This window comes from Heterocephalus glaber, unplaced genomic scaffold (assembly GCF_053883595.1).
Source record: "Heterocephalus glaber isolate CG9 unplaced genomic scaffold, H.glaber_assembly_v1.0 deba00001447, whole genome shotgun sequence".
Taxonomy (NCBI): Eukaryota; Metazoa; Chordata; class Mammalia; order Rodentia; family Bathyergidae; genus Heterocephalus; species Heterocephalus glaber.
The window spans coordinates 6,626,659-6,646,713 of NW_028258299.1; the positions used below are offsets into that span (position 1 = coordinate 6,626,659).

A 20,055-nucleotide genomic window follows, 5' to 3' on the forward strand; every position below is an offset into this window, starting at 1 on the left:
GGACTCATTGAAGTACATACCAACCGAAGTTTGAAAATTCAGAAAGCAGCAGTGGCTGATTTCAGGGGAACTATGGCTCTCAGGGCACCACTAACCAAGCAGAGGAAAGTTGGGCCATGCTTTGCACCCTCCTCTGTGGAGGGAGGTGTGGGAATTTGGATTTGGGGGTACTGGTTATAAGGCCTACAGGCGTTCATGGAGCTGCCGTAGCTGAGTAGGGATGCCTGGCGACAGCGAAGGACTCCAGCTTTAACCACTCTTTTACTCTTTTTCCTTGATTCCTGAAATTAAAAAATGACAGGCACCAGTCGGATACAGTGGTGCATGCCAGTAATCTCAGCACGCTGGGAGGCTGAGGCAGGAGGATCATGGGTTTCAGCCTAGCGTGGGCAACTTAGTGACTTAGTGTGATCCTGTCTCTAAATAAAACATTAAAAGGGCTGGGGATTTAGCTCAGTGGTTTCGCCACCTGCTGCACAAGCATAAGGACCCGAGTTTGATCCCCGGTACCAAAAAAAAAAAAAAAAAAAACATGAAAAGGGGGGCTGGAGATGTAGCTCAGTGTGAAAGCCGAGGTTAATGCCCTGGGCGGGGAGGGGAGAGACGCCAAAGTGTTTATTACCACAAGTAGGTGTCCGAGAGGCAAGAAGGACCAAGGCCAGGCACCAAAAAGTGGCAGCACTTTCCACGCTGTGCCGCGGAGACCGCTTTTGGTCCAGAGCAGGGGTTTGGGGAACCAAGTGTAAATGGGACAGACTCAGTGAGTGAAGGGAAAGCCCAAGCGGTCCTCTGCCTGCCCACCTGGCCGCACCCAGCCTTGCCTAAGCCAGGCCCTGTGTCCTGGCCTCAGCATCCGCCCGGTCAGGAGGGTTTGCTGTTTGTTACCTTTTCCTCTTCCCTCTCCCTCATTTGTGGCTTATCAGTGATGCAAGAGGAATAAGACCAATTTCCTTAGGCCTCGTAATCCCCAAATCAGATTGGGGGGATTGTGGGAGATGAGGTGACCTTGTATAGGGCTCCCAGAATGCCACCCTGTCCCATCGCCCACTCTCCTGTTCCCAGGACGCATTTAGACAGATAATACTAATTGCACTTGACATGCCCTCTTAAGGAGGGCTCGGTTCTCTGCCAGCGTTTGTCGCCTGGGCTGGGCTGCTCTGGCACAGGGTGACCCTGGGGCAGAGCCCACCCTGCAGGATACAAACTCAAGGGCTGAGGGTTGGGTGGGCATCAAGTGGTTGGAGAGGGCTGCACTGTGGGCCTCTGCGTTACCCAGAAAGTGAAGCAGGAGCTCTTCAGAGAGCTGGGTGGACACCCAAGCCAGGGGCGGGGCGGGGGGGGCGTGCAGTAGAGGGAAAGAGAAGCCGCACAGAGGCGGAAGAAGCAGGTGGAGGCCTGGAGAGAGGAGCAGGGCTGGAATTGGAGGGGAGATGGGAGCTGATGAAGTAGAAGGACATTGGGCTTGGCTTCAGGGCCAAGCTTGGAGACTCCCAGGCCTCTGTGGGAGGCCCTGGCTGAAATGGGGAGGTGGCAGAGCTCACATCAGGTCAGTCGGCCCTGGGCTTTGGCTGAGGTGTCACTGCCATCCCGCCCATCCCAAGCTTGCCTGCCTGAGATCTCTCAAGGCACCCCGGCCAGCCTCCCTTGAACCCCCAAAGCCCCCAACTCCACAACTCCAGTATCTCCCTTCCACCACCTTTTTCTCCCCTCCCATCCTCCCTGGCAACTGTGCATTTATTAATTCATGAGGCACTAATTAGTTCTTTGTTTAATTTTGTGTTAAACAGACTGACCGGAATGATAACGACTTGCAGTGCGGTGCTGCCGTCCCCAACCACCCCTGTTTTCTGACAACAAGGGAGTGCGGGAGACCGGAGCGTTGAACCCAAATCCCTCAGCAGTTGCACTTCATTAAGTCAAAATGTGACAAGAAGCTTAGAGAGCAACTTGCAGATCTGATCACACAGAACAATCGGGGAGGAAACTTTCCAGGAGTTGGTCGGGGCTGGCAGAGGGAAGAGGAGGGGCAGAGATGCCTGTGTACAGGACAAGACACACGCTGGAGTCCTGTCCCCCACCTGCCTACCCTGGGCAGGTGGCCTGGCTGACAGAGAGCCTCTCTCGGTGAACTCAGGGACACTGGGTGGATTCTAAGTTCCCAGTAGGAGCCTGACAAGTATCCAGTAGCCAATAGTCAGTCTCTCTCTCTCTCTCTCTCTCTCTCTCTCTCTCTCTCTCTCTCTGTGCTGAAGATTGAACACAGGACCTTGTGCATGCTAGGCAAGTGCTCTAGTGCTGAGTTACATCCCTGGCCCCATTTCTTGCCTGGGTATCTTTTCTTTTCTTTTTTCTTTGGAGACAGTCTCTCGCTAAGTTGCTAAGATCCCCAGGCTGGGCTCCAATGTGTAATCCTGCTGCCTCAGTCTTCCAGAGTGCTGGGATTACAGGTGTTTGCCAGCATGCCCAGCCTGGGTACCTTCTCCTGTCTCTGCCCTTCACTGTGCCTATGCCTGGTGCTGGCTCTTGTGAGTGAGTGTTTAGCATACCCGGGGTCTGGTGTTAGAGTCAGAAAGCTGATGTGGTGAAGAAAGGATTCTGGAGGCGGTAGGGAGAGGTCCAGCAGCTGGGAAAGCCCAGAGAGTGGGCCTTACCCTCAGGCAGGCTAAGGCTGAATGAAACCCTTCCAGGCTAAGGAAGAAAAGGAATATGCTCAGGGGTCATGGCAGAAAGTGTCCAAGAGATGCCAGGGTACCTACTGTCTGTCAGCTGTCCACCCTTCCTCCTTCCATCCATGCATCCACTCATGCATCCATCTACCCATTGTTCAATGCTCTTAATCCTAGCTTCTTTGACCAGACAACTGAGAACAAAAAGGTTGAAGGCTCAGCACCGAGCAAATCAGAAACTGAGCCAGATCCTGCCACTTGTAGGCTGGGGTGGCTGACTGTCCGCAGACAGCAGAGCTCACAGTGACAAGAGCCTTGTGGCCTCTTCTCTCCTAACTGTGTGAAAGAGCAGCATCTTGGCCTCAGAGGTGTCAAGCTGCCAACCCCATTGGCCATGGCATAGGCAAGGATGGTTGGCATCAAAAGCAAACCCTGCCCAAGGCTGAAGGCAGCAGCTCTGTCCCCCTTCTGCTGACCCTGATCCCCTACAAGAGTGGAGAGAGGATGGAGGAGAATAGAAACAAAAGCACACAGGAAGTTGACAACGGCGAGCCCTGTGTGTGTTGCGCCTGTTGGCTCCTTCCTATTGGCTGCCGCACCTGTCCGGGGAGTCCTGACCTCCACAGAGCTCACTCAGCGCCCTGGCCAGATCGGAAGCGCAGTGGTCTCCCACCCAAGCCTGGCAGCCCTGGGCTGGCTTCTGTTAATTTGCTGTCAGGCTGCCTAAGCAAACCAATTAAAACTAATCATTAATTATAAAAGAGAGTGAGAAGAGTAGGAGAGAGGAAAGGGTGAAAGACAGGGACTGGAAGGAGGAAGACGGAAGTGGGCTAGAGAGGGGAGACCCTGAGGACCTGAGTGGTGACCTTGGGCCTGGGGGCTGGGAGGGACTGGAGTTGCTGCAGTCAGAGGGCCGGGAAGGAAGCCAAGGATGGCAGAGAGGGCTGCCGTGGGCAACGGAAGGCCAGGAGGAGGGACAGGGGCCAGTGAGCAACGGGTGACCAGCATACCAGGACTCGAAGGAGCCTCATCCATCGCTGTCCCCTCTGGCTGGAGCCGCCACCTGTCCAGGACGCGGCCTCAGAGCCTGTCCTCCACGGCTGCCCAGCTCCATATGGATGAGGCTGCCCTGATTGTGCAGCACAGCCAGGCTCCTGTCCCAGTGCTCCTACCTCCTCCCCAGCCCTCTTGGGCCACAGAGGCTCAGGACAGCTGTTGGGCCGCCCAGCCACCCCCTATTGCTGTTTCCTTCCCCTGCCCCCAGCCCACCGTCCCATCCTCCCGCACACCCTCTCCCTGGCTGGCCCTTTCACAGGGGCTGGGGCCATGTCAGCCCGGCAGCTTGAGGAGGGGGGCGGCACAGACAAGGGGCAGTGTCATGGAAACGGGCACTTTCCCGGAGAAATATTCTGTTTGGCCTCCCTCCTGCATTGAGGAGCTGTCAGGAGCCTGAGTGAGAGCCACACTATCCCGGGACCAGGCGTGACAAAACCTATTTTCTGCCTCAAATTTGATTGATTAAAAAACTTTTTAGGAAAACCATGTTAAAAGAGTGAAAAAGAGAGAGTGTGAGAGAGAGGGAGGGAGAAATAGAGGGGAAAAGAAAGAGAATAGAAAGTGCTAGAGGGAGCAGAGCTGGGGAAAGAAAGGCCTCAGGCAGGGGCCTGACAGTCCCCCCTCGCTGCAGTGCGGCCAGGGGATGCATGTCAGTGGGACCTCCACAGCCTAACCAGGCAAAACAGAGAGGTCAAAGGAAGCCTGAAATTTTGACACAGTGGTTAGCAGAACAATGAGGGGGCCGAGGGCTCTGCGTGGTCCAGCAGGTGCCAGATCTGGGCAGAGGCGGCAGCCAGAGCGGGCGGCCTGTCCCGGCACAGGGACAGAGACCTCAGAGCAGGGAGGGGCAGGTGGCAGCAGCTGTCCAGCACAGGGAGTTGGAGCAAGTCTCTGGAGTCTTGATTGGGATTTGGCCAGAGTCCTGAAAAATCTCTAGGAGGTTAAGAGGGAAGGCCTTGTAGTTCAGGGACAGGAAACGGGTTTCCCAACTTGTTCTTTCAAGCCCTGGCTCAAGCAACGTTTTAAATAATAAGTATGAAATGAAAAGTAAGGTGGGACCCAGCTTGGCCCTTGGTCCTGCAGCTGGCGAAGCCTCGCTGTTCTCACTCGGTTTGTCTCTGGCCCTGGCCCTGCAGTCCTTTGCTGCATGCTGCCTTGAGTGGTCCCCATGTCTGCCTGGGGACTTGGAGGGGGAAGGGACACACCTGCCCTCTCAGGGCCCCAGGGGAAGAGCTGGCCCTGCCTCTCCTGGGACCCCTTCTAGAGGAAGAAACCCCATCATTTCCCAGTGTCTGTGCCTGGCCAGCACACAGGTGTCTCGCTCTGCCTGGGAAGGCCCTGACTTGGTGGCTTGGTTTGAGTTGCCCCCTTTTCTCTAGCTGCTTCTTGGTGCTGGCTAAGGAGTCAGCCAGAAGGTTTTTTTTGTGTGCTGGGGGGGGTGCTCAGGAGTGCCAACCAGACCCTGGCCACTGAGGACTCAGTGCACCCCCACCACTCTGACACCTGCCTCCAGCACATGCCCAGGAAGACAGCCCTCTCCTGGCCCTTTCATAACGGGATCCCTGCTCTCTCCCAGGCCTGCCCCACAGCATCACCAGGTATTTATGAAGCACATACTGTGTGCATGACACTGTGCCAGGCCTGAGGAAGACACAAGACAGTCACAAGATCAGAGGTGGTAAGAGTTGGGTTTAAATCCCACCTCTGCTACTCACTGCTGTGAGGACTCACTGAGGTGATACTTAGCACAGTGTCTGGCACAGCAAGCACTTGCTATTAGCATGTAGGATCCCTGTGTTTAAAAGCTGAGAGACGGCCAACAATTCCACTCCGAGGTATGGACTCCAAAGATGGAAAACAGGGACTAAGAAAAAGAGAATCTTGCACATGAATATTCATAGGGTCACTATTCACAGTAGCCAAAAGGTGGACACAACCCAAGTGTCCATCAATTAAGGGAAGGATAAGCATGTGGTATGTCCACACCATGGAATATTACTCAGCTAGGAAGAGGAAGGATGTTGTGACATGGGCTACAACATGGAAAACATTATGCTGAGAAGCCAGACACAAACAGCCACAAACTGTATGACTGCATTTACAGGAAATCTCCAGAACAGGTAAATCCATAGAGGTAGAGAGCAGATGAGTGGCTGTCAGGGGCTGGGGGAAGGGGACAGTAGAGGAGGGATTGCTAATGGGTGCAAAGTTTCTGTGTGGAGTGATTAAAAAGTTCTGCAACTGGATAATGGTGATGGTTGTCCAACTCTGTGAATGTACTTAATGTGACTGATTTATACACTGTGCGTTTTACAACAATAAAATAAAGTGACACCGCTTTACAATAAAAGCAGTTGGGAAGAGAAGAAAGAGGGATTAGACAAGCCAAGCTAGGGGCGGAGGGTGAACACCATCATTTCAAATGTTCCTCTTTCCCTCTAGTCCCGCATGATAACGTGAACTGCCACCCAAGGGATTCTGAAGTCTCAGCAAGATATGCTTCGTGACAGCAGAAGAACAGTACAGAGAGGTTAGGGGGCTCCCTGATGGGCCTCCCCCAGGACACCCTGCTCAAGTCCGTGTCCCACATGCACCACTCCCCCGCACACACAGTGCTTCTTCTCTTGTGGGGTTGGTTCCCCATACACCCAGCCCCCTCGGTCTGGGTCCTCATACAATTTCTGCTGCCACCCAGCATCTTACTGCACCGAGGGTCCCTCCAGATGAGACCGCGCCCATGACTTCCCCACCCCGAGGGCTCTAGGGCTTCCCAAGGTCAGGCAGCACCCCTAGGAAGGGAAAATCTAGATAACCAGGAGCCAGGTTCTCCGGGGTTCCCTCCGCCCTCATCCCACCCTCCTGCCTGCTCCCGGATGCATGTGCACACAGAAACCCCTGCCTTGGCCCGGGAACTGTCAGGAGATCAACAAACAAAAGCTGCTTCTTGACAGGGAGTCATTTATATTTTAGCTTCGTTCCATTATCCTAACGAATCCTTCATCAGCAGATGCAATATTAACAGCAGAAAATCAGCTCATTACATCCGGGGGGATTTCATCAAGTCGGCAATCATGTGTGCAGCTCCCCAAGCCTTCAAGAGGCCAGTGGGGCTGTTATTTATTTATTTTGTTACTTATTTATTTAATTTTTTGGGCTCTTTCCACATAATTGCACTGCATCTCAGATCTTTAATAAATCATTTGTAGGTCCTGAACTGCAGACAGCTCTGCTCTCTGCCATGAGAGCCTGCATTAGCCAAAATATTTACCAATATTTAAAAGTCATTAGACTCAGGAGGGAAGTGGGGGGCGGTGTACTCGGTTCTCCTGGAAACGTCCTGGTTGGGGGCTGTGGTGCTTGGCCCTCAGTCTCCTTCTCCAGCCCATTTCTTGGTCTGAGGGTGGCTGAGCTGCCTGGGGACCCCGGGAGGCCAGCCCCTGTCTGCAGTCCCATTTTTCTTAGTCTGAGCAGGAGTGCTAAGAGGGACGCAGCCTGAGGCAGCGCTGGTGCCAGAAAAAGGCCCAGAACGAAGATCAGAAGTCAGTCTCAGAAGTGGCTCCTGGGAGCCTCCATTCTTTCCACACGCCCTCGATTCCCAGTGACACAGCCCAGCCTTCCAAAAGCTCCTGGCTGGAGCGGTCGCGGGTGCTGCTGGGCACTCCCGCCGCCACCACCACGGGCCGGTCATGCTTTCACAGGTTTTTCCCAGCGGGGGCTGGATTTCTGCCCAGCCAGGAATGTGCTCCCAGGATGTCAATTCTAATCTCCCCAGCGCTCTGACAGAATTAAGCTCCAGTTTGTCCGACAACATCCCAAAGTTTCAGAAATCCAGGGCAGACTCTCTAATCAGGCTGCAGGACAAAGGTCTGGCCTGACCCTGTCACTTCCATTTATTCCTCCTGTCTGTCTCCGGGCCTCAGCCTTTCCGAAGCTTCCTCCAGCCTCTGCCCTGCCCTGGCCAGTCCCCCTAACCCCCGCCCCGGCTGCCCTGTTTCTCCACCCAGCACTTCCCCTGCCCAGCAGCCGGGCTAATCCTGTTGCTCCACCACCCAAAGCCCAGGAATCCCTCTGAGTCCAACCTGGCTGGCTCTCAGCCTGCTGGCCCAGCCTTGGTTAACTTCCTGTGGGGAGTGCACGGACTCAGCTCTTCTTGGGCTCCAGGGAGAAGGTGCTCGGTTCAGATCCGCACTCCGACTTTGCTTTCCTTGGCCTTCAGCTTGGGCTCTCCACAGCGGCCCCTAAGCATCCTTTGTGCCTCCCAACTCCATCCTGTTTGAGGGGTCAGCTTGTGTGCTCTGGAAAGCCTCGCGCTTCTGCCATGTTTGGAGACACCTACGTGGACAGGGACCATTCTTCAACCAACTCTGCCAGTCACCAAGCGTGACCACTGTCAACAATAGCAGCAGCAGCGCTGGACGTGGAGGGCAGGAGAGGCCTGAGGCAGGACCCAGGCCCTTGACTCTGCCCTTAGGAAGGGGAAAGGAGCTTGGGCACTGGCCAGGTGGGCCACAAGTGTCCCTGTGCACCAAAGATGCCTCGCCCCCCACTATCCACAACCCCCACCCCACTTCCCATCCACATAGCTCTCCTGTGGGCCCAGCACACTAAAACCTGCCTCAGTTCCCAGAGTGGGTCATGCACACACTCGTTGGAAGAGGCGAAACCTTTGGAGGTACACAAAGAGGCGTGGTGGGGACCCCAGTTTAAATTTGCTTTGTTCCTGGCAAGAGCTTCATGGAGACACACAGGCAGAGGGAGGAGGTATGTGGACCGTCAAGTCAATCCCCAGGACTGCATCCCTGATTGCGAAGCCAGATCAGTGAGAAAACAAATACAAGGTGGGCAGAGAAGGTTCAAGGTCCAAGGGGGAAGAATCAAATGCAGATGTCCTGCTCCACTGCTGACCCGCCGGATGGCACAGAGACCTATGGCCATTGCATTGCATGGAGTGGGGACCCCCTTTCTCAGAGCTGCAATGGGGCAGCTCCCTGACAGTTTCTTCCGAATTCAGCCCATCTTCTCCCAGTTTTGGTTTCGTCCCATGCTGGCCCAGCCTCCCCAGCACAGCCAGCAGGGCCCTGAGGTCTGGTGCCTGCTGGGGCCTGGCCCTCAGGAGTCCCCTGGAGGCTTAGATGGGATGTGCTGGTGCAGGGGGAGGCGGTGTCTCTTAGCAAGTCCTTTCTCTGGAAGAATTACAGTTATCATAGTGTTTTCACCTAATAACAGAAAAATCTACGGAGGCCTCCAGAGGAGAACGGATGAATGTGCCTGTCAGCACTTTCCCGAAAGCACTCGGTTCCCACGGCTCCCCTTCTCCACCCCTTCGATTCCCTGATTCCCCCAACTTCCAACTCCGCTTCTCTGCCTTTCGATCTTGCTGCACCAGGGTGTTGGTGAGTTATTGAGTTTTTTTCCTTTCCTTTTCTTTTTTCTTTCTTTCTTCTTCTTTTTTCTTTTGCTATTTATCAGCAGATTGTGTGGAGCTGAGTGGTGTGAGCCTCACCCTGCTAAATAAAGCTTTGGTATTTCTGATAAAGCCATCAAATTCCTTATCGCACTGACACAAAGTGCATTTAAAGAGACGGACACCCTGTCCCTCCCTCCCCTCCAGTCCCTCCCCTTACACTCAGTTCAGATTTCCAGCTGCTCAGACACCAAATACGGCTCCTGAGGATGTGGCTGGGGGGTTGGGGTGAGAGGGGACAGAGCCTTTCCAACTCCCAGCCACCGAGGTCAGAGCTACCAGCACCCTAACCAGGGACTCGGTCCCAGGGTGTGGCATGTCACTTCCTGACCCAGGTCTGGATCCAGACCCAAGCTATCAATAGAAACGTCCTGCACCAGGGGATGTCCTCATAAACAGAACAATCCTGTGTCAGGACAACAGCTGGCGGAGGAAGTGTCCCGGGAAGCCACGGCTCCACAAGTCAGCAGATCCAGCTGCCTTGGCCACAGTGCCCAGAGGCAGTGAGAAGATGGTCCAAGAGGGACCACTGAAGCCCCTTCCATATGACGTGGAAGAGGGCAGACCCCCTGAGCCTGACCAAAGCCCCGACTCCTCACACAGCCCTGTGAGGCAGGTGGGACCATCACCCCATTTGACAGGTGAGGAAACTGAGGCCACAGAGCCAGGGGCAGGCCCAGTGGGGGCTCTAGCCTGGGCTGCTGTCCATGAATGGTTTGAAGAGCTGGGCTCTGGCTCCAGCTGCCATTCACCTCCCCATTTATGACCCTACAAAGACAGGCCTTCCTGTGTCCCCTGTGTCCCAGTGGCCCCTCCACCTCCCCAGTTGTCGCTCTGCAGCCCAGGCTCTGCGCCCACACACAGGCTGTTGGTTGAGGAATCAAATTTATTATTTTTAATTATTTTGATTTATCAAAGCAGCAGCTACAATCATATTAAACCAACTTGGCTTCTTGGCATTTAACAGATACAGCTGCTGCAGGACTCCCCCAGACTCCATAAAATATCCTGCCTGTCTACCTGCTCCGAGAGGGCACCTCGGCTCCTTCTCCAAGAACCCCAAACCCAAGGGCTGCCACATCCTCTCTCCTGTTCCTGCTCTGCCAAAAGCACATATAGCTGAAGTCACCGAGGGCCACGGGGTTGGTGAGGAATCAGCTAGGGCAAAGCTGCCAGGTGCCTCGGGACACAATCACCTCCATCCCCTGACCCAGATGCCCCTTCTGAAGTCTTGACCACAGGAGGTGGGTAGCAGGCTCGGGTGCACACCCTTCGGCTGGCATCTGCAGGGGCATACAGGCACACGACACAGGCCCGTCAAGTTACTCTGCAGGCACTTGCTCACAAGAGGAATTACAGCCCCTTTCTTACAAAGGAGGAAACTGAGGCAGAGAAAGGTGGTGATTTGCCTGAGCTACACAGCTCATAAAAACAGCAAGCCCAGAATTCACACTGACTCAGTTTGCATTAAAAGCCCTCGTTTTTTTGACCATGCCTCACAGCCTTCCCTTTAGATCTCAGAGCCATGTCTTGCCTCTGTGTCGTGGCTACTGGAAAAAGGTGGCTGAGGATAAGTTCATGGTGACAACCTCAGGGTACATATGCCAAGCATTCAGAATCTGGGTGCTAGGGAGGCAGCACTCAACTGCAGGTTTCCATGGGACACCCAGGTTTCCCCAGGGCCCATGGGGAGGCTGGCCCACCTGTGCTAATTTGTGGCTCAACCAGAGAGCTGGGCCATGGGAGCCCTCAGGTACTACCCGATCCAGGTGCCCGATCCAGGAGTCTGACCCACTGAGGGAGGAATCAGCAGAGTAGTAGAACAGATGACCCAGCACGTCAAAATTCTAAGCAAAACTGCACACCAAAGGTATGAGTGGAACAGGCACCTCTGGGGTTAAAGGGCCCACAGAAGCCACCCAAGGTCACTCTCAGTCCCCAAGGGAACGGCAGATCTTGTCTCTCAGTGGGATAAAGAGGTCGGCAGTGCAGAGAGACATCTTAACACACCATGCTGCAATACAGAGTGCCTTCAACTCAAATAATAGTAGGCTGGGATCAAACCAAGGGGCAGACTTCCCAGGTCCCCACAGCCTCATCCAGGGTCCTTCAGCTTAGTATGAAGAGGGTGGCTCTGGCTGCAAGCTCTGAACTCTGATGGGCACCCATGGTGCACTATCTGGCCTCTCTGAGGTCGAGTTTCCTTATCTATCAAGTGTGCATGATGATATCAGAGAATGTGGTAAGGATTTGGGGAGACATGGGGTGCCAGGCTCTCAGCAAAGTGTCTACACATTTCCTATGTGCATAAAGTGGTGACAGGCATCACTGTCATCATCACTATCACCCAAACACCTTCCTAACCATGACACGGTACCAGAGATTATGGCTTTGGGGGCGGTGATGGTAGAGCCTGTTGGATGTTGCCTGGGAAGGCTTGGAAATGTCTCAGGGAGGCCATCTCGGCTTTGTGTCTGCCTGCAACACTGGCTAAAGCAGCTGACAAGGACCCAGCATGCAGGCAGGAGGGAGAAACAGGGATGACTTGGGCAGTCACATTTGCCTATCAAAAACTGTACATTCACTCAGCTTTCTGCGGGGACTCATGCCCTAATATGGGCCCCGAAGCTTTCTGGGTTATTTCGAGTGCATGTGATAATGACTCCAGGCTTTGCTTCTGCTGCCCCCAGCAAACTTTCCATCTGGAGAGAGGAGAGGGAGGACGGATGGCAAAGAATGAGAAGGGCACAGGGAAGCCCAAGGTCAGAGAGTAGGGAGAATGTGGCACAGAGGGGTGAGCACGGGGAAAGGAAGAGCAGGGGCTGGAGGAATGGCCTGACCGAGGGGTCGGGGTAAGGAGGACACAGAGAGCTGGGAGAGACAAGTGGAGATCTCCAAGATACAGGGTGGGTGGGCGCCTGACCACACCCTCTGTCTGCTGCCCACCTTCCCAGGGAAATACCCCAGGGCAGCCCAGCTCCCAGCTCCCAAGGGAGGGACTGGAGAGCAGGACTGAGCGGCCCACAGCCGGCCTCCTCGTCCATAAACTCTGGTCAGGGTCCCTTTTACACAGCAGCCACGCTGAGCCCAGGGGCCCCCTTGGCTCCGTGAGTTATTTACGTACTAATTATCTCTCTGGCCAACCTCAGCCCATCAACTCCAGACTGCAGAGGGTTAACTCCAGACAGAGGGGCTGGCTGGCTTTGCCTTCCCTCTACCTCCATTCTACTGCTCCTATCACCTACCTCCCCCACCCCCTGATCTTAGGGAAAAAAACCCATCAAAATAACTATTTTATGTCTCCAAATATGCAGATCATTTTCTTTAATGAAAGATGCTTGACGTCTCCGATCCAATTAATATGCAAATGCAGGAGAGGATTTATTTGTGACATTCTGTCTGGGTGAGAGAAAACAAAAAAGGCCTGTTAACCAAAACACTAATTGCTGTGACTGATTGTCACATATCATCATTTTCATAGGATCTCCTCCATTCTCGGCTCGCAGGGAGCTCAAAACCAGGACTCACTCCACGCAGGCATCAAGGAGAAACAGGGCAACTGGCTACCTGCCAGTGTGTTGCCCTTGCAATCAGCCCCGGTGTTGGGCTCAATGAGGTGGAGGGTCCACCTGGCTCTGGTCCCACGGCGCCCATCCCTGACCTTCTACAGTACTTGGCGCGTCATCTCCCTTCCCAGGCTGCACCTCACCACCTGGGTGCTGACCCAAAAGCCAGGAAGGGGGAGGCTGTGGCCTTTATAGGACCTGGCAGGTTCTAGGGGGTCAGTTCAGCAGAACTTCTGGCCTTGTGGAAGCCAAGTGCCTTGTGCCACCTGATCTGATCTGCTGCGAAGCAGTGCAGGCCCCTGTGAGAGAAAGAAGAGGGGCCCCAGGCAGCCTCTGTGGGTCTTCTCTGTCACCAGGTCCTACTTCTCTCCTCTGCCCTCGAAGGCCATGCCTTTCCCCTCAAGGTCCTCACAGTGCCTACTGGGAAACTGAGGCTGGCATGGCGTGGCATTCTCTAATTCAGAAGGCACAGGGAGCTATGGAAACTCCTGGAGACTTCCAGGCCCTGCTGAGGCTGAACAGACACCTGCACCTTGGCCCTGCCCCTACGTGACCAACCCTGAAGTAGGCAGCTCAGTGGTCACCACCACCAGCTTCCTGAGTGGCCTGGTAGAACCACGAGGACTCTTCAGAAGGCACACAGGGCCCCCTTTTCCACCTGTACCTTAGGGAGAGTGGGGAGCAGCATGAGCACTGACACTACTGACAGAAAAGGCATGTTGCGCTCAAGATACTCAGTAGTGGAGAACTGAAATTTCCTGGGTGCCACAGTTTCAAATGCAGGGCCTCGGTGCAGTGAAAGACTCTCTAAGGGAGCCTTTCCTGGGGCCCAGTGCCTCAGGAGGCTCTCTCTTACTACAGAGATCCCCAGTGCTGCGGACACTCACAGGAGCCTCTTCCTGCTGCCTCCCTAGAACTCCTACGGGTTTCTAAGGACACTGAAGAGAGGTTGGGAAGCCCAACCTGGCAAGCCCGAGTAGCCACGAGGGTCCATGAGCCTCACCATGGGTGGTGGACTCCAGCTGAGGGCGCAGAGAGGGGCTCTTCATCTTGCAGGGAATCATGGGAGAACCCAGACACCAAGGGGTCACTAAGCAACTCGCGCACAGTGAGCACCCATGTAGACTGCCCAGGGCTCACGTCTGCCAGGCTGCGCCATGGTGGTGGCAGAAGATGGCTGTGTCCTGCCTGGCTCCCACTTCAGATGTCCCCTTCTCCTGCCCCGGCCCAGCTGCCTCCCTTGGGTGACTCCACCACAGGTCTTCAGGAAGAGCTGGCGCCAGGGCAGCATGGGGCAGACACTCTCCCCCCAAAAAGGCCTGCCCCCGCACCCCGAGAACAGGCTCAACAGGATGCCATGCGGGGGAGCTTGGAAGCCTTCCGGGAAGAGCACAGCCCTGGCACCCATCCCGCCGGGAAGAAGGTGAGCTGGGTCCACCACTCTGTCTGCTGCTCACCTGACTCGCGCCCACGGCGGCTGAGCACCAATGGGGTGTGCGTGGGTGCAGACGGGAGGCGCATCATGGCGCCAGGAGCCATGGGAGCAAGGGCAGGTGACTGGGAGTGGCAGCAGGTCGGCTGGTCAGCTGAACAGGACCCTGGCTGTGTGGTGGAAGGGGAAGGCCTCATCCACCTGTGGAGGGCGGGTGGGTAGGGATGGGTGGGGAAGGGGCTGGGTCTTCATCATACTGAGCCTGTCTTAGCTGAGAGAGGCCCACCTTCGGCTTCTTCCTTTTTTAAATTAAAAAAAAAAAATTTTGAGACAAGGTCTCTCTATGTAGTTCATGCTGGCCTTGAACTCACTATATAGCCCAGGCTGGCCTCAAACTCATGGCAATCTTCCTGTCTCAGCCTCCCAAGTGCTGGGATTACAGGTGTGTAACACCATGCCCAGCCTTTTTTCTTTTGGTACTGGGGACTGAACTTATGGCCTCCCATGTGTGAGGCAAATGCTCGACCACTGGATTACATGCCCAAGCTTTCTATTTTTTTTGTTTTGAGACAGGGTCTCATTAAGTTGCCCAGGCTGGGGTTGCACTTGGGATTTTCCTGCTTCAGCCTCCCAAGTAGTTGGATTACAGATGTAGTAGCCAGTGTGGTGCCCACTTTTGCCTTCCTTGCTCATCATCATTAGCCGAGTGTGAAAGAAGACAAACCTTACTCCTACTCCTACTGCAGGGTCCTACTTTGCCTGTGCCCACCCCATAGAGCTCACTGCATAGCCTATAGGGTCCTGGGGTATGGGGCACAATGCTATGGTCTCATTGTGGCATGATTTAGAGCCCCTTTAAAACTAACCCATCTGTACATTAAACCTCCCATAAAACAGATGAGTGAGTGGCTATGGCTCTGAGCAGTCTATTAAAGCCAAGCGCCTGTGTCTACCCCACTATCTTGCCCATCCCTGCCCCCGGTGCCCAGCCTGAGGCAGCATCTGCCTCACTGCTCCGTCTGGCTAGACCAGCTTCCTGGCACTGGGCAGAGAGGCCTTGGACTTTGCAGGCCCCTTGTGGAAGCCTAGGGGGAACACCAGGACCCCAGGCCAGAGCTCCCTCTGTCACTCCTCCTTGTCCTTGTCTCCCACTACCCCACGGTAAGGGTCTCCTATGACTAGATTCTGTGAAAACTCATCCACTTGTTGGATTTCCCCCTAACTCTGCTCCAATTCAATGCCTCCTGGGCTTCATGCACCCCAACACCCGAAACCCTTCTTTTCCTGCCCCTTGGGGTTCTTCCCATGTCCAAACCGTGCCAGTGGGTTGGTCCCAAACACACCTAACCACTAACATCTGCCCAAATCTCCCAGACTCCTTGAGGCTCTTGGTGGGGACAAGTCTGGCTTCTCAAATCCCATACCTCAGAGCTCTTTCACTATGGGACACTTCTGGGGAAGGTGGAAGAGTCCTCTCCATCTTTGCCAAAAAGGGTGTAAGGCCAATGCCACTCCAGTTTTAAAAATACCCCACCATACAATCCCCAGGGTCAGAGCAAAAGCCACGTGGTCAGAGCTGGTCTATTAATAGCCAGCAAATCGTCTCCCTGAGCCTCGGTCCCTCCCCAGTACCAAGAACCTTTCTGAGGAAATCAAAGCGAACACAACTGTTACCAAGTCACTACTAAAATATTTACCAGCCTGGCTAAGTGCCGGAGGTGCTTGGCACCAAGTGTTTGCTTATTTACAAGGCTGTTTTAAAGGGTTGAAAGCAAAATAAGGTAAACTGAGCTATTAAACTGAGGGGCCAGGTGGTACCTACCAGCTGCCTGCTGCCCCAGGCGCGACGGGAACTAGAGCAGTGCTGTGCAGATTCCCCCAAAATGGGTCAGGAAAGTGAACAGATAGGATTGGAGCCCAAGAAGGACCTGGCAAGGGGAGGGCTTAGGGAAGGGGAGCAGAGAGCGTGCTGGAAGTTAGAGAGGTGCTTCTCCACGGCCAAGCCAGTGGGCCCCCAGCACAAACCTCAGAGTTGCCCCTGACTTGTGCATGTTCACAAACAAGACAACTGGTCAGGGCCAAAGGCAGAGGGGAAGAGTCTCAGGGTGCGCTGGGGTGGAGAGCAGCCCAAGAAAGGGGAGGCCCAGGGGGAGGCAGGCAGTGGGGGACCTGGGAGGGGGGATACGGGGACCTGGAGGAGAGAAAGCACTGAGTTTTCTCTTCTTCCTCTTTTCTTTGAAGTTTCCTTGTGGTTTGAATTTAATTCTGATTTTCTCAACTTTAGCAGATTGAGTTGAAATAACCTACAAATTACTTAATGTGTTGTAAATCTGGGGGAATTCGGGAGTAATGGGGACCACATGTTGGCCAGGAGGGAGCCCATGGAGGACTGGGGGGAGGTGGCCCTTGCAGACACGCAGGTGGCTGTCCCAGGCAGGGAAGCTAGATGCCCGAATGCTCCCTTCCCAGCTCAAGGAGAGGACCTGGGCTCCTCTAGGGGTGAGGGTAGAGCTCCCAAGCTCCCAAGCTGCCCAGGGTGCCCTGGGCGGACACAGCGAGAAAGTGTTAAGACCGTGGACGACCAAGTCTCAGCCTAGAGCTTCTTGGTGACTGTGGACGCCAGGCAGCCAAGCAGGCTGTGTGCCAGGCATCCGCCAGGCCCCTCCACAGTGCCAGTGCCAATGCCTCGGCCAGCCCGCTGTGCGCGAGCGGCTGTCAGCTGAGCGCCCGCCTCCCCTCCCCCTCCCCCTCCCACCCTCCCTCTTCTGCAGACTTCTCTCAAGTACTGAGCCATATGGTTCCAGTTAAGCTCCATATTTTTCCTTGTCGATTGAAGAGACACACTTTCCTCTTTGCCAGACAGTTTGCAGATTGCTCTGTTGGCTCAATTTCTTATTGGATTTCTCAAAAAAACTGACATTTTAAATTAATTTACAGCCACAACAAAAAGAGTTCAGAATTTTAATGGTGTTGTAAGTAATTTTTAGGTAATCCACTCCAGATTTTGATATTAACCTTTGAAACTGGAGTTCATTCAGCTACTATGTTACAATACACAGTCAGACTCCAGGCCTGGGGGAGGCCAGCCTGGGGGAGGAGGCAGAAGCCAGGCTGAGAAGCCCTTTCTGCTAGGAAACCCCAGAGAGGATGGTGCCGGGGAGTCCGGGACAGGTAAGTGATGGGGAACAAAAGGACAGTGGGGCTCGAGGAGGGGAGGGAAGGGGCCTTAAGACAGCTGGCCAGGTGCTAGAGAGCAGTTGTGGGGCACAGGAGCCCCTGAATGTTCTCAAAAGACTGGCCGCAATCAGCAGGGGCAGCTTGTTCAAGGTGCAAGGTCCCAAGTTGCAAAGCAGGGTGAGGCTCCACCTATGTGCACTGGTAATAATAGCAATAATAACGATGACGGCTAACACTCACTGAGCGTTCACTGTAGTAGGTCCTGTATTAAGTGCTTGTGTAGGTTAGCGCAGTAACACCTCGAACCGCCCATGGGGCAGCCACTACCTGGCCACTCACTACCTGGCCACTCACTGCTACCTCCACCAATCGATCATATTTAGTGAGGGCTGACCATGTCCCAGGGTGAAGCCATTCTCAGATCCTACGTCCTTATGGCAACCACTCTACAAGAGTGATGGATGCACTATTTGTATCCTCATTCACTTGTCAGGTCTTCCAGTTTTGGGGCTTCTGACCCAGGCTGAGCTCCGGACACTGTGTTTCTCACCCTACTCTGTTTCTCCTTTCACAAAATGCTACAGGATCCTCACTGCCATCATAGTCTCTGTCACTGCAGTTGGCAGAGGGGTGGTCCACTAGGCAGGCCAGGCTGGGTCTGGCCCAGGAGGCCGCTTCGTCCTTGAACTGTCTGAGGCCAAGCTAGAGGCCGCATGCCAACCAGGTCGGAGGAAACTCCAGGTATGGGGAAGGCAGCCCTCGCCAACGTCTTTACTAGGCTCTGGCACTGCGTGGCGGCCCTGCCTGGGTGCAGTGCCAGTTTACTACACCAGCAGATTGCTAGCATTCCTTTCCTGCAGGAGCTTCCCAGGACTTACAAAGAGAGGACTTACAAAGTCGGGCCCTGCCAAGGCCACTTGGGTCCCTGGAGGGTCCTCCCTCCAGCGTCAGGCAGAGCTCTCCAAGGAACCCGGGGGAGGGGTTGCATGGGCTGCTCAGAAACCCAGGGCCCTTTCCTGGCCAGCGCCTTGTATTGGAGGAAAGGGTCAGGGAGTGAGTCAGCTCCTGTGACCCACTGCGATGTCATGGAAGTGGCATTGTATGGGGCTCCTGGCCAGCTTCCCCACTAAAGCTGGGACAGAAGGGAGAGGCTCAGGAAGAGGTGACAGGTAGGCTTTTACTTTATCCGCTTTAGGAGACTTTGGAAGCAAAGGGAGTGTGTGATCGAGGACTAAGGATGGAGCGAAGGCAGAGAGGAAGCGGTATCCAGGCCTGGAAAGCACAAGGATGGGTGGAGGGGGTGGGATAGCTGGACAGAGGCAGGGAATGGCCGGCAATGGTTCCAATCCTGGACTCAGAGGAGGGGATGACAGAGTTGGGAGCACAGCCCGTAGCCGCCACATACAAGAGGCAGCCCCAAAACCTTGGTGCTCTGGCCTGGCCACTGTCCACTCACCCCTTTATTCACAGCTACCTGTGTGTGCAATTCTGGGTGCCAGTTGTGTGCAAGGCCTTGCCAGTCCAGGGGAAAATCCAGCCACCCCAAAACCCCACAGACTGAAGCACCTCCATTCTCTTTATCCCTAGGCCCCTGAAGATACTGTAGCATCTAACAGTGCCCTGAGCTGAAATGGACCAGATGCCCACTCTCTGAAAGGTCCCGGAAGCTCTTAAAGTTCTGCCCCCCAACATCCCCCTCCTTGCTCTACTCAGGCCTTGAGCCAGCCCCCCAGATTCCAACTGTGAGAAAACCTTTCCCTGAGGTGCCAGGAGCTATGACAGGGACTCCTGTCTTACCACTTCCAGGGAGAAAAAGTGTCTGTGAGCTAGGTTTCTGGGTGCTGAGCACTGAAGGCTGGGCTCAGAAGCTGGCCCTCATCTCTCTCCCCATCAGAGGCATCAGAAGGGCCAGGCAGCAGCTGCCAGGGCTGCCTATGGCCCGTGCCCAGACTGCACAGACCTGGGAACCTGTGGAGCCCCTGGCCGGCTGCCAGACAGCGTGTATGAGTGTCAGGGGGCGAGGTGGGGGGAGAACTCAGGCTTGCCTTGCCATGGCATGATGCCAACATGAGGAAGGTTGAATTCACCCTGGGCGCCATGCCACGTGCCCAGGAACTGGGCATCTGCTGGCACGGGCAGCGTGTGAAGAACGAAGGGTCCTACTACCACCCCAAGCTCCCCCTCAACATGGCATGGTATCGAGGCTGGGGGCTCTCAAGTGTCCCCTTGGCACCATTTCCAACACATACTGTGGGCTGTCCCCATTGGCCCTGGGCTGCACGTGGAAGGACTCAGGCACCCTGGTGAACTCAAGCCAAGTGCCAAACGGCTCTCCCCGCTGGCTGAAGGCCATCAGCTGGGCACCTCTGGGTTCGGGCCATGGCATCATCTCTCCTATAACGACCCAAGGGATGGCCCTCCTACTCTGCTCAGAGACAACCATGTTCCATCATTTTATGGGGCAGAGGGAAAGAAAAGTGTTAGAAGTCTTCATAAAGTCAGTCACAGTGTGCAAACTATATATGAAAATGAAAATGAATGTTCTTCCCCTCTGATCACTGAGAAAATCCTGTCCAACTGATTAAATTTTCATGTGTGTTCCAATGGAGGGAGCAAACCCTAGAAACTTTCTGAATTGTTTCTCTCCCCAGTTGTCTACAGGCCTCTCGCTCTCTTTCCAACTCTTTCTTTCTT

General features: G+C 54.7%; 1 protein-coding gene across 12 annotated transcripts in view; it reads right to left on the reverse strand.

Moving 5' to 3' along the window:
• Casz1 (castor zinc finger 1) overlaps positions 1 to 20,055 on the reverse strand; it is a 150,243-nt gene that overhangs the window by 65,230 nt on the left and 64,958 nt on the right. Inside the window, exon 3 of one of the 12 annotated variants that reach the window (XM_087214442.1) lies at positions 188 to 281. The exons of 10 other annotated variants lie outside the window; for them this stretch is intronic. The gene's annotated coding sequence lies outside the window, so the exon portion shown is untranslated. Of the gene's footprint in view, positions 1 to 187; positions 282 to 7,801; positions 8,055 to 20,055 lie in introns of all 12 variants that reach the window. One more of the 12 variants, XM_087214444.1, reaches the window with a different exon arrangement.